Consider the following 13,117-nt stretch of genomic DNA (forward strand, 5'->3'; position numbering starts at 1 on the left):
TCAGAGGAAGACCTCAGCCTCTATGCCCTGTTGTTGGCTGTCCAGAGGAACTGGTTGGCTACTATGTGAGACAGGATGCTGGATGATCTATCTGATGCCCTGAATTCCTAGCTTTCTTTTTTAAAAAAATAAAAGAAAATCCTTTGCTGTTTTAAAAATGAAAACTGGGGATTTCAGGGAAATAGGATGAGAATGGAACTAGACAGCTAAAACATTATTTCCTATTAATGTAATAATAATTCCCAATTTTAAAAAATTCTGAAAAAGCATTCCCAGAAGTACAAGATGGGGGGGGGGGAGCAACCTATTTAAGCAAGTTAAACACTGCTGAGGACAGCAGTGGTATAGCGAAAGAGAGAATCGATCAGAAGAAGAAGAGTTGTTTTTATACTCTGCTTTTTACTACCCAAAGGCATCTCGAAGCAGTTTACAATTGCTTTCTCTTCTTCTCCCCACAACAGACTCAGAGAGGTAGCACTCAGAGAGCTCTGAGAGAACTACAGAAGGCCCAAGGTCACCCAGCTAGCTGTGTGAAGATGTTCATAAGCAATGACACTGCATTATACTGATAAGGAGGAATATGGAGAAACAACCAATCAGGTAACTAAGAATGGGACAAAACTGGCTCCCTATTTGTGTTGCAACCGGTGAACAGAATAGGAGATAAATGTTTGAGCATTCCTAACTGATTCTGCCTTAGAACATATCCTGTGCACAGTTTGATCTCTGTGTTGGGAGCCAAGCCAACATATTGTTCTGACTTGATGCCACCCCAACTGCCAGAGATGAAGGCAACTGTGGTCCAGACTCACCCTGTGAGGATGGCTGGAAGAGGGAGGAAGCTGGGACCTGGGCATATCACTTTGACACAGCTGAAAATAGGACAGGGAGCCAGGAATAGGCAGGGAGGGGTGTGGTCAGAAGGCCAAGCTTGGACTTGGGGACGGGCAGGATGGAAGCGGTGAAGTGGCAGCTCTGCGTAGCAAGGGGAAAGAGCAGGGCTGGGAGTCAGGCAGCAGGGAAAGAGGCAGGAAAAACTCCCCTTTCCTTTTGTGGAAGGAGAGAACAGACAGGCCAGGGTTTATTATGCATGTACAGGTTTTCACCGCAGTCAGTTCACCGACCCTTTAAAATCATCCTTTAAAAAAATGTTTTTAAAACATTCCCGTTCATGCACGTGCTCTGATACTGTGTTGTTGTTGTTTTTTTTACTGATTATGAATTTGAAATGGGGAGCTGCCTCCATTGTGATGCAATGTCACCAGACCTCCATTCTGGCACATGCTGCCAGCAGGGCCTCATGGGTATTGTAGTTCATTGATATGGAGACTTCAGCAAGAAGTTTCCATGGGGACACACAGTGCCCAACAACAACCCCACACAAACCATGGTCACTGACCAGACATAGACCGCTGCTGCATGTAATTTTTTGTGTGCTAGAGTTCTACAGAGAAGCTACAGTTTTGTTGTTTCAGTTTGGAACATTTACAGAAGGCTGTATCAGGAAACGCCATGCTTACCAGAAGTAATATTCATTTACATGGCGATACACGTGATAGCTGACTCTTTGGAGGCAGAGAATCAGCAGCAGGTGCCTTGAGATCCCATTGGTGGATGTGGGACTGCCAGCAGAAAAAGAGCTGTCACAGGGGCTTGGGGGGGGGGAGACCAAAAACATGCTAACGTTTATCCATGAAAAAAGGTCATTCTCATCACCATCATAAAAGAAAAGTCGTTGCAAAGCTAGTTTTAAATATCATGTTGAAAAAAGACAGTCGAGGCTGTGAGGGGAATGGTGGTGCCATGCAGAAGCAAAAATACTCTGCTGCGTTTTGCACAGTGATAAGTGCAGAAATAAAACAGCATATTTTGGGGCAGGCTTTTTGTGAGGTTTCCTATCGTGCATAATACACCCAGGTGGGGTGGGGTGAGACTAGGGAATGCTATAAAAGGGAAGGCATCAGGGGAAAGCAACAGATTGAGCTCAGACCAAGATCAGCCAGAGAGCATGTGTGCATTCATGTGTGTGTGCATAACACCCATCAGGAAGAAGATCTGGGTGCTGGAACCCCTTCCTTAGCTCTGAGGCTGATGGCCTGAGTTGCCCTCTTTGGTGGCAGTATGGCAGATGGCATGGAGACCATCTCAGGGGGTGGGGGAACCTCACACTCTGTTCCTGCTTTTGAAACCTGTACGCTTGTCACAGGACAGGATTTAAAAAAAATAATAAAGAATTCCTAAGTTCATATATCCTGTTTACCAGAGAAGTCTCTCTGTTCCGATCTCTGTTATTGAAAAAAAATATCTCAAATCTTGGGTTTTGGGGAGATTTTTAGAGTTCCTTTCCTAATAAAATTGTGCATTGGAATAGGAGAGCTTCCCTTCTTCCTTTCTTACAACTTATCCAGGTAATGGATATCTCGCTGTGTGTATTTGTACAGCCAGATCATCTGCGAGATCAAACGTTCTGTTAACCATTCATAGGAAATTGTTACTGTCATGCTACTAACATAGCTACATCAGAAGCCAGTATAGGGCACAGGATGTTATGAATGTAACACACTGCAACCAGAAAACAGACTTTAGTTATGTGGAGTGGTGTATGTGTGTAGTGTTATACACTTGTATTTCATGTGCAAGTAAGCAGCACCTGGCCCACCCCACCCCAAGTGGCCAGTGATGGACCTGGAGTGGGTAGGAAGGGGAGGCGCCCCGGGTGGGCATGTCCACAGCTATGCTTCCCAACCATATTCCGCACAATTGCATCACTTCTGGAGTTTTTTGAAGCCTGCAGAATGCTTCAGGGGCTTCTCAACACTAAAAATGTTGAGAAAGGCTGAAGCAGGATAACACATAAAAACAGTTCCAATTTTCATCTGGGAACCATTGGAAGGTTTGAAAGTCTACTCCAGTACTCCCCCAAATGAAGATCTTGTTCAAAGAAATTGGCCCTTGCCAGGCACTCCTGAATTTTCCACCAAACAAGGAGTATGAGAGGCGTATGTTGAGCCAAAGCCTTCTGGCACCAGTTCTGTAGCCCAGGATCTGGAAATAGAAGTCCATAGTGAAACTTCATATTTACTTGGATCCTAGGAGATATGTTCTTTCAAAAGGGAAATTTGCACTCAAGGAAACAATCCAGAATAGATTGTGTTTCCTTTTCTTTAAAAAAGAAAATCTTTTGACAACTGAACTGTATAAGAAGTATGAGGCAAGAAAGAGAAACATGCCTTCCTGCACCATAGAGTTTGCAAACACCATAATTCAACAGTTGAATTTTCAGGGGCGTGGAATTGTGGGGAGATGGCTGTTGGCTTTCACCAAAGCCCTGCACCAAAAGATTAACATATCTGGCCATGCCCAGGTTTTAAGTGACATGCGACAGAGGGGGGACAAAAACTCAGGTTATACTTAAAACCAGAGCATGGCCAGAAATATTAACCCTTTGGTGCACAGTGTTTGGTGAGAGCCAAAGACTTTTAATCTCTGGCCTGTAGCATGAGACTTGGTGGGCCACTCCAGTAGATCCTAGACCTGCTCTGGATGTTTTATGTTCCTTTTATTCTTTTCTGTTTGCTTTGACTGTGTTTTGGTTATTTAAATTTTTCATTCTAATTACCTTGGTATTTCTTGCAAGCAACTTCGGTTCCCCACTGGCTAGCTAAGTGGAGTAGAGAATGTTCTAAATACATATACACAAAACAGCTTAAAAACAATTTTAAAAAATAAAGAGAAAATTCCCAGTTACCTATGAAGTGATTTTTGTTGGGTAATTTGTACAAGGAATTACGGAGGAAAATTATATAAAGCTTCCATTCACAATCCAAGCATTCTTGACCTCTGGCTTGATTATTACAACTCATTTTTTCTTACAAAAAGCCACATGCCCTGAAAGGTTTCCAGCTAGTACAAAGTGCACCGCTCCCTTTGTTAGCAGAGGATGTCATCAATTCTGCCTCCCCCCTCCACCCCACAAGCACATTCCCCGGCTACTTTGCTCCTTTCCCCCCTGGCTCCTTCTCAATTAGTTCTGATGAAATTTGCTCTCTCTCACTCATGCCAACAAATCCCTGCAAGAGAGCTGTAAGGCCATGCTGCTGCTTCTGTAGCAAAGGGATGCAAAAGTATTGCCCAAAGAACCTTGTTGTCTAAGATATTTCCCCTGATTGGGAATAGCAAGAGAGGAAGGAAGAAGGCCCTGTACTGTATGGAGATTAAAAGAGATGATTCAAATGAGAGAGAAAAGCTTCCATGTGGGGGGAAAATGAGTTGGGCACATGGTTATACAGCAACAGACTGCTAAGAGGCATGAGGCACAGAGGAGTGTGGAGGAAAAAGGCTGAGCAGTCCATTTGTTGTTTTTGACTGTAGCAGCCATATTGTTGTGATGGTGTGGAGATGAATGATGATGATGTTAGCCTTTCAGTCGAATTTGTCTCTTGACAATCCTATGGCTCAATTGTCACCACAATTTTCGATCTTGCACCACTTCTTTTTGTTATATAATGTTCTGGCTGGTGTCCATTTTGGTTGTATCCAACCACTGTGCCCTATGTCAGGCTGATTTCCTAGCATAACTGCATTCTCCATTGAGTTGGATTGCATGCTGTGGCCAAAATAAGTGAGCCAGAGTGTTGTGATTTTGCCTTCCAGTGATATATCAGGCTTTATGGCTGTAGTATTTCTTTGTGTGTGACTTTTGCTGTCCACGGAATGTGCAGAAGCCTTCTCTAACACCGGAGTTCAAACAAATTGATTCTCCTCATGTCTGATTTTTTTCATCATCCAACTTCCATTACTGTGCCATCTTTGAAGTGCTATCATGATTTCAAACAGTGCTGCTTTTTCCTTCCTCTGAGGTTTTTTAATGCTCTAAGTGGACTGCTATAGCGCTAAATCCATATAACGCTATAGTGCTATATGGGCACCATTGATTCTCAGTGCTGTTGCAATAGCACTGAAATGCTATATTGTTTAGTGCTACAGCACTCAACTTAAAATATATTTTGAAAAGTCCATGGAAGATCGCCCAGCAAAAAAGGGAGGGGGGAAAGTGGCACTGTAGAAAGCACTATGGACATTTTAAACAGTACACCACAGTGATTCAGAAGTGTAATGAAGGGATAGAAGACAAAAGAAAGCAGTATCTCTCAAAAGCAGCTCAATCACACTTTGCTAACCCAACTCAAACAGGCAAATAAATTCTGCTAGCAGCTGGTTGCTAAAATGGGTCTTCTGAAGTGACAGGGAGAAATTCTTTAGTGACCAATGACGAAAATGGAGTACAAAGGCAGTCTGAAAGAGCCTCTGTTCAGTGAGGACAGTCCGATGTGAACCAATCGCTCATCCTGTTTAATTCGGCAGTGGATGAAGCTTGCCAAATGGGTTTACACTGGGAATGTTCAAAATGGTACTTGCACAAAATAGTGACTCTACAGTATCTCTCTACATGCATTTGAACTTTATGATCCTGTGCTGTTGGGGTGTTATGGGAAGAAGGTTACATTTTGCTTTGTCCTTGATTTCACAACAGGACCATTCATCTTGTACTCTGAGTAAGTAGTTAATGATAATTAGCTCACAGAGATTAATGCTCATAGGCAGGCTTAACCATTTGAGCTTTTGGCTGGCTTCAGTGGCCTCCATCCAGATCAGCATTGTTGAGATATACCATATGGCTCTTGAGGGGCCAGTGTGACCTTTCAGTTGCAGAAGTTTACCGTAAATAAACACTTATGTGTCTGCTTTATGTAAATGAGAGTTTGTAAAAAATATAGAATATATTTAAGATCTATTGGTTGGCTTGTGGGTTGAGTGTTACGGAAATTAGTCATTTTTTTTCTCAGCGCAATAATGAATTTGAAAAGGATGGGTGTATTATCCCAAGATGGAAGATACATGTGTTTTGGTTGGTTTGTTTTAGCACTGTGGCCAAGAATATTGTTTTGGGTTTTTCCCCCCTATCATCATTGAGCTTTTCCAGGCAATTACCTCTGATGCATATTTTATAATGCTTAAGTAGCACGAGAAATAGAAGCTCTTCTGGACCACCTCCCTGTCCCATAATACTTGATAGTCATAACAATTCTTTCTAAATGTAATAGAATTTCACACTGTTTTGCTTCTTTGTACAATGACTTACAGAGCAATTCTACCCTCATTATGCATGCTGGGAAGGACAGGCTCATAAACCCCTTTGCAAAACACAAATAGATGCCAGTGGCATGGACTCATGCCAGCATCATGATACCATTGGATCAGCAGCAGTATGCTTACCCAGGAGAAACACATATGCTGGTGGGACACAAGGATGAAAATTGGACTGGAGGCTAGCAAAGCAGGATAGAAAGCAGAATCAGGCAGAATTTTAGACTCTGTGATCTCAGTTTTGCTTTGGACTTGGACAGGTGTCCGCATACAACTTTTGGCTCTAGAGCCAAATTGGGCTCATTATGGGAAAAATAAAATCTTTAAGGTAATGTAGATTGGAGGGGTGGGTAGGATGCTATAATAACCAGTTCACATACAGTTCTATAGAATGAAATGTACAATAATGAGCCTTAAACTTTCTGAGGAAGTCTGCCTGCACACAAAAACTTAAGTCTTGAATAAATCTTTGTTGGTCTTAAAGTTGCCATTGGACTCAAATGTTGTTGTCCTACAACTTTCAGTCATACACAGAATATTCAAAAACTGCACTGTGTGGCAATATCACATCTGAATAATTTGAATTAGGGTGACATTCAAGGAATACCCAGCCTGCCAGTTAAGATGCACCTTTCATATTCTCCTCTCTATGCCCCTGCCCTGGATGAGCCTCTTGTGGTGCAGAGTGGTAAGGCAGCCGTCTGACAGCTTTGCCCATAAGGCTGGGAGTTCAATCCCAGCAGCCGGCTCAAGGTTGACTCAGCCTTCCATCCTTCCGAGGTCGGTAAAATGAGTACCCAGCTTGCTGGGGGGTAAACGGTAATGACTGGGGAAGGCACTGGCAAACCACCCCGTATTGAGTCTGCCAAGAAAATGCTAGAGGGCGTCACCCCAAGGGTCAGACATGACTTGGTCCTTGCACAGGGGATACCTTTACCTTTACCTTTATGCCCCTGCCTTCAGAGGTGAGGCAGGTGGCCACTAGAGGAAGGACATTTTTTGTGGCGGCACCAGAATTCTGAAATACCATCCTTATACTTGCTCATCTAGCACCTTTTTGACTTTCTTTAAGGCACCAGGCCAAAACACATCTTTTTACACAGGCTTTTAATTTGGGGTTTTATCTTGCCAGCTTTAATGGTCGGCTTCTGTTTCATGGATAGCATTTAGGTGGTTTATATCCTATGGCTTGTTTTTAATGTTTTTCTGTTTTGTTTTGTTACATTGTTATAAAAGTAAGCTGCTTTGAGCAGGACTCTGAAGAGACAGGAAGATCCTACATAGATAAAATAAATTATTATAGAAAATGCAATTGACAATAATATAAAATCTATATATTTAACAAGACACCCAAGAAGTATGGCATTATGGAATACTAGCCAGCTCTGTTTCGAAAACTTCTTCCTTAATATGGCGACCCCAAGAGGGAGTGGTATATAAATGAAACAAACAATAAATAAATAAGCTCATGTCAATCTTTCTCAAGTCATCTACTAGAATCATGATTTCCCATTTACTCAAACAATTCACCCCTTTACCCAAACAATGTGAATTGAAAGCAATTCACATTGTGCTCATATCCCAAATCAGGAATTCTTCAAACTAGGATCACAATCAGAAGTATAAATATTTTTGCCCTAAACTATTTCCTTTGGCTAGAAAAGCAAGTTTGTACTATTCTGGTATGGTAAGTGGATGCCTGTCAAATCTCTTTTGTATAAAAACACTGATAAATGGAATGGTGATCTTCTAGATCAAATGCCTCGTCTCTGAGAGCATCTGGAGCAAATGGTTCTGGAGACAACTAAGTGCAAGACACCCTGCTCTAATGGGCTATTTTGTCTACAGAAAATTATTGTCCTGGTTCTCATCAGTGAGCTGTTGGCTTCTGTGCTTGTAGTGTGTACTTATTATATCACTCTCCTTCTGACCACAGGTGCATTTGAACAAGGTAGCTATTTTTTCTTGATATTCCTAGGTACACTTGCTTTCATATGGCAGCCCAAATGAACACAAGCTCCTCCTGTTTCAACTCAGATCTTGTCAATGTACTTTGATGTGGCTCTATAGGGAACTGTGGTTCAATTGCCATCAACTGTACACACAGTAACAACGGTGGACCATACAACATTGGTAACAGGCTGTTCTGCCATTCTTTCTCTTACGCTCCTCATCCCTCCCACCCCCTGAAACAGATTTGTCATGGTGGAACAGTTCATAGAATCACAGAATCATAGAGTTGGAAGGGATCTCCAGGGTCACCTAGTCCTCCGCAAAATGCAGGAACTCACAACTACTTGCCTACCCGCAGTGACCCTAATTTCATGCCCAAATGATCCCCCCCACATACCAAAAATCTCCAGAATCCAGCCTGCCCTGGAGGATATTCGCCTACCATCCAAGAGAAGCAATTAGCAACTTCCTGGGTATGCAAGGAAGGACCACACTGGCACATCCCTTCCAGCCCCAAATTCCTAAATGCCTAAATTCATAAAATCAGTATCTCTGTGAGATGATTATCTAGCCTCTACTTAAAATCTTCCAAAGAAGGAGAACTCACCACCTCCTGAGGAAGCCTGTTCCACTGAGGGACTGTTCTGTCAGGAACTTCTGGATGTTTAGCCGAAAATTCTTTTGTATTAATTTCAATCCATTGGTTCTGGTCCAACCCTCTGGGGCAACAGAAAGCAACTCTGCTCCATCGTCTATAATATCTAGAATCTATATGACAGCCCTTGAAGTATTTGAAGATGGTTATCATATCACCTTTTAATCATCTTCTTTCCAGGCTAAACAGACCAAGTTCCCTCAACATTTCTTCATATGTCTTGGTCCCCAAACCTTCACCATCTTTGTAGCCCTCCTCTGTACATGCTCTAGTTTCTCTACATCAGTGGTCCCCAACCTTTTTATCACCGGGGACTGGTCAATTCTTGAGAATTTTACTGAGGCCCAGGGGAGGAGTAGTCATTTGCCGAGGGACATCTCCAACGCCGTCTTGCGCCCCTGCTCCACTTGCTTTCCCGCCAGTGCCCCTGACATTCCGCCACCCGCTGGGAGGCGCTGCCAGCACACCAAGGGGGAGCCCCAGCCATGGCAGCCACTGGAGAGCACCAAAGGTGAGCCAGCAGCAGATTGGCAGGGCAGCCCCCGAGGCAGCAGCCAGGGAGGAGGATGGGGAGGAGCAATGGCCCGGTGCCAACTGATCCACGAACCAGGACCGGTCCCCGGACCAGGGGTTGGGGACCACTGCTTACATCATTCTTCATTTGTGGTGCCCAAAACTAAACACAGTATTCCAATATTAGGTCTAACCAGAGCGGAGTAATGTGGTAACATCACCTTGCATGATTTGGACACTATACTTCTTTTTATACAGCCCAAAATCCCATTTGCCTTTTTAGCTACCAAGTCACACTGCTGACATTTTCAGTGTATGGTATACTGAGACCCCCAGTTCCTTTTCACACATACTATTGCCAAGACAAGTCTCACCCATCCTCTAGTGCTGCATTTTATTTTATTTATTTATTTATTTAGATTTCTATACCGCCCATTTCTTTGCAGCTCTGGGCAGTTTTTTCCTACCCAAATGCAGAACTTTACAATTTTTGCTATTAAAATTCATTTTATTCATTTTAGCCCAGTTTTCCAGCCTGTCAAAGTCATCTTGTTACCTTATTCTGCCTTTTGGCGTGTTTTCTACCCCTCCCAGTTTAGTATCATCTGCAAGTTTAATAAGCACCCCCTCTATTCCTTCATCCAAATCATGTATGAATATGTTGAATAACACAGGGCCCAAGACTGATCCATGAGGCACTCCACTTGTCCCTCCTCTACAAGAAGTTGATGAACCATTTAGAAGCACCCTTTGGGTGCGATCTGTCAACTACCTCTCAATCCACCTAACAGTATTAGGATCCATACTGCATTTTATCAACTTGCCAATAAGAATATAATGAGTAACCTTAACAAAAGCCTTACTGAAATCAAGGTAAACAGCATCCCCCTGATCTAGCAAGGTAGTAACTTTCTCAAAAAATAGATAAGGTTAATCTGACATGACTTGTTCTTGAGAAAGCCCTGCTGACTCTTAGAATTACAGCCATCCGCTCTAGCTGCTCAAGGACTGACTGTTTGATTATTTCTTCTAAAATTCTACAGATGTCAAGCTGACGGGTCAGTTCAATTTGAGTTCAGTAGCACCTTCCAGACCAACAAGATTTGTGGAAGTATAAGCTTTTGAGAGTCAAAGCTGCCTTCATCAGATCTCCTTTCATCAGAATTACTGTGGCATAGAATAGAAGCCTAATACCATAGGGTCTAACCTTTCTGCTACAAAAATTTTCATTGGCACAATAATGCAAACTAGTTGGGCATTCTTATCAGTTTTTCAGCATTCCAAGGGACACATTTAGATTCAGGAGGAAGAACTTGAAGTTTCTCATTGGAGCTAACTGGAAGTGCGGAGGTCACCATATGGAGGGATGCAAATTGCTCAGGTGGCTCCGGGGGATGTGTTGCTTCATAAGAGGATAGTGATATGGAGTCATGAGGCAATGGCTTGCTTTGAGGTCATGGAGGCATAACTAGGTTGACATTAATGAACATTGTGATGGTAGAATCATGAACAAAATAGATCCACTCCCTCTGTAGACTAATAAATCCAGTAATAATAATTTTAAAATGTGTATTGGTATCATACAATTTCTAATCAGCTCAGGGCAGGTAACAACAAGTTTTAAAACAATAATACAGCAATTTTATTAAAACATTTTAAAACATCTTTAAAAACATTGATAATTTAAACTTCCCTGAGGAGTTAATCCAGTCATTCTCAGCCAGGGTTACTAGTGACCCTAGGGTTACTCCAGTCTCTCAAAGAGGTTACTCCAGTGATTTAATTTTATATACTCCTCCTACTCCTCCACATGCAGCCAGCTGGGTGACCTTGGTCTTCTACAGTTCTCTTAGAGCTCTCTTAGCCCCACTTACTCACAGGGTGTCCGTTGTTTGGGGAAAGGAAGAGCAGGCAATTGCAGGCCACTTTGAAATTCCTCTGGGTAGTAAAATGCAGGGTATAAAAACCCAGCCCTGCTTCAAATCAACCTTTAACCAAATGAAAATGATAGCAATGAATGATCCAAAGGTGAGAACTTGTCAGTCCCATCCATTTCATAGGCAACTCTTAAGCAGGAACAGAAATATCTCATTACAATCAATGAGCCTTAAATGGTCTAAAATCTGACTGGATTGTTCCCAGAATTCGAGTTGCACTGAAGTCAAATCAATCACATTTCCATAAAAGATGTATCCTGGTTCCTTGGTTTTTATTTTTAATAATAATAAAGGCAAAGAAAAGTGGGCAGGGCTGTGGAATGATGTAGTGCAACCCAGTCTCATCAGATCTCGGAAAGTAAGCAGGGCCAGCTAGTTTGTGGATGGGAAATCATGAAGGAAGATTGCCAAGAAAGGCTCTGCAAGCCACTTCTGCTTTTCCCTTGCTTTGAAGGCACATTGCTCAGGGTCACCCTATCAGTTGCGAGTTGATGGCCTTTTACACACTCACACACACAAAGAAAGACAGAAAATCAGATGTTACTGCAAAGCAATGAGATGGTCTGCTTTGTTTTTTGAGGAAGAGAGAGTTGGGATGATTTTTCTTCAGAAGCTATCTGTTCCATATTTCTGGTAAGGCCTAGGAAGAGGTCCCTGACCACCCCCTCCTCCTTCCACTTCCCTCTGAGGCTCAGAGGGTGCAGAGCCCTGCTGTGTGAGAGCAGCCCCTGCCAGTGAGTCCCCTGCCCAGGAGCCTCCAGCCTGCAGCCTTTCCAGTTCCTGGGAGGAGGAGGAGTCTATCTGCATAATTCTTCCACCCCCCCCCCCAAATCTAGCGCCCATTGTATTCCTGACTGCAACGGGGTTTGTCCCTAGTTCTTTCATATTCTCCATTAAAAGCATTGTTAATATTGGAATCCTCATTTTTAAGGGCATAGAATAAATGAGGAACCAGGATCATGAGCAGCGATTAGTGGTTTGTCTCATCATTTCTCTCCTTTGCAAAGCCTGTTTTCCCCCCTGGGCCCACAGAAGGGTAAACAAAATACACTGCAGTGTCAGAGGCTAGATGGAATGCATAACCCATGGCGTGCACAGCCCCCCCCCCATAATGCAGACGAAGATTCAGTTACCCCAGATGAAATTGCCACACGATTTATTTATACATGCCTATGCAGAATGTCAAGTTTCCTGGAACTGTTCCAGTGGAAGATGTTAAAGCTCCTTAGCCCATGGGATTCCTGCATGACTCTTTCTTGTAATAGGAGTGACATTAATTTCCTTTTCAAGAAACACAAAAACTCCATATATCAAATTCATGTGAGTTCATTAACGGGAGGTTCTTTTTGTTGTTGTTTATTTTTACTGTAAAGGCTTTGGTTAGTAGCTAAAAATATTTTTAAATGACATGCGTCAGCTGTAAGGTAATATACTTTGGTATTTCAAGAAGATGACTGGTAAATTTTTCAGTATGTCTTATTGTTAATGTTTTTCCTATGAATGATTTGGGTTAGAAGTGAATTTGCTAATGTTAGGTAGCTTTACAGTGCAGTCCTTTGTGCAGTTAATCCAGTCTTGGTCCACTGATTTCAGTGAGCTTGTGCTGGAGCAACTCTGCATTGGATTGCACTGTTCAGACCCCACTAACTTAGTAAGAGAGATTTAAAGTGTGCTTATCTAAATTTTTTAAAATCTGTTGGATAATTCAGCCCGATGTATGTTCTCTCAGAAATAGCTTTTATTCAGTTCAGTGATGTGGCTTACTCCCTAGTTAAGTGTGCATAGGAAAGTCACCTCAAAAGTGTTTATCATTTGAAGTTTGCATCTTGAGGTATGGTCATGTCTTGATCACACCTTACTTTATAATAGTTAAAGCTTGCAAATAGTGGTGTGGTTAGTGTTTCTTACAGGT

The 13,117-nt window shown here is 42.5% G+C and overlaps 1 long non-coding RNA gene across 4 annotated transcripts in view; it reads left to right on the forward strand.

Moving 5' to 3' along the window:
* LOC143829307 (uncharacterized) overlaps nt 1-13,117 on the forward strand; it is a 221,673-nt gene that overhangs the window by 177,572 nt on the left and 30,984 nt on the right. For all 4 annotated transcript variants that reach the window (XR_013228061.1, XR_013228062.1, XR_013228064.1 and 1 more), the window contains one exon: nt 462-600. This is a non-coding gene — a long non-coding RNA (uncharacterized LOC143829307). The remainder of the gene's footprint in view (nt 1-461; nt 601-13,117) is intronic.

Source organism: Paroedura picta, chromosome 2 (assembly GCF_049243985.1).
Source record: "Paroedura picta isolate Pp20150507F chromosome 2, Ppicta_v3.0, whole genome shotgun sequence".
In the NCBI taxonomy this organism is placed as follows: domain Eukaryota; kingdom Metazoa; phylum Chordata; class Lepidosauria; order Squamata; family Gekkonidae; genus Paroedura; species Paroedura picta.